This window comes from Penaeus chinensis, chromosome 39, assembly GCF_019202785.1.
Source record: "Penaeus chinensis breed Huanghai No. 1 chromosome 39, ASM1920278v2, whole genome shotgun sequence".
Lineage (NCBI taxonomy): Eukaryota > Metazoa > Arthropoda > Malacostraca > Decapoda > Penaeidae > Penaeus > Penaeus chinensis.
Genome location: NC_061857.1, coordinates 5087960 through 5089500, shown reverse-complemented (window position 1 = coordinate 5089500; position 1541 = coordinate 5087960).

Below are 1541 nucleotides of genomic sequence, written 5' to 3'. Positions count from 1 at the left end.
TCTCATTATTGTTATTACTATTATAATCATCATTATTATTATCATCATTACTGTTGTTATTATCATCGTTGTTATTATTAGTTGTCTGAAATAGATAACGCTTCATAAGTTATCAATTACACGTTTTGTTTTTGCTTTTCATTCACAATTATACGGCGACAGTACTACATTCGTTATAAACAACACCAATGCGAGAAGCAAGAAGCAATAATGTAGAATTAATAATGCGATAAAAGGTATTACAGTGAAGCGACTGTGACTTGCATCGTGACGTCCTTCGTATTATTAGTACACAAAGGACTCTGCACTGTATGTTATTCGTATCACTGTATTTTAGTGGAATTGAAGAGTCTTGTGTACGATTTCCATAAGTATATTCGCTTACAACACATGGATGTAATTGTATACACACATGCGGGCATGCACACAAGGACACACAAACACACGCACACACACAAACACACGTACACACACAAACACAAAAAGGCACAAACACACACAAACAAACAAACACAGAGACAAACAAACCACCTAACGACCAAACACAACATCCACACCCAAACAATAACCTCTTATCACACTCTTCGACAGCCGACCTAAAGACGATTTTCACTCTCATCAAAGGACGTGTTTTATAACCTCCGTCAGCGTCGATTTCTCCTCCTGCTGAGGCTAAACCACAAGGGCGGAGTGAGTGGGCGAGAGGAGACTTGAGGATGACTTTCTCACGCTCTTCCTTGACTTCCGTTGATGAGAAAAAGGGGCGATGAGGAAGGGAAGGCTGTGAGGAAGAGGAAGGGAGGGAGGGAAGGGAGGGAGGGAAGGGAGGGAATGTAAGGGGGGAGGGGGAAAAGGAGGAGAGGGAGGAAGGAAGGAAAGAAAGGGAGGAAGGAAAAAAGGGAGGAAGGAAGGGAGGGAAGGGAGGAGAGAAGGGAGGGAGGGAAGGGAGGAGAGAAGGAAGGGAGGGAAGGGAGGAGAGAAGGAAGGAAGGGAGGGAGCGAGGAAGGAAGGAAATGGAAGGGGGGAGGGGGAGAGGGAGGAAGGAGGAAGGAAGGGGGGAGGGGAGAGGGAGGAAGGAAGGAAGGAAGGAAGGAAAGAAGTGAGGGAAGGGAGGGAGGGAAGGAAGAAGAGAAGGAAGGAAGGAAGGAAGGAGGAAAGAGGGAAGGGAGGGAGGAAAGTGGGAAGGGAGGGAGGAAGGGAAGGAGAATGGAAGGAAGGAAGGAAGGGAGGTAGGAGGGAAGGAGGGGAGGAAGGAAGGGAAGGAGGATGGAAGGAAGGAAGGAAGGGAGGTTGGAGGAAAGGAAGGAAGGGAGGAAGCAATAAAGGAGCAAAAAACGGTATTTGATACCGGGAGGAAGGAATGGAGATAAAATACAAACAAAGGAAAATAGGAGAGAAGGAAGGAACGAATGAAAAAAGGGCAAATACGGAAATACACATTAAAGGAGGAATGGAGAGAGGAAGGGAGAATGCAAAGAAACACAAGAAGCAAGAGAAGAAAGGAGGAAGAAAAAGCACAAGAAGAAAAGAGGAAGAAAAAA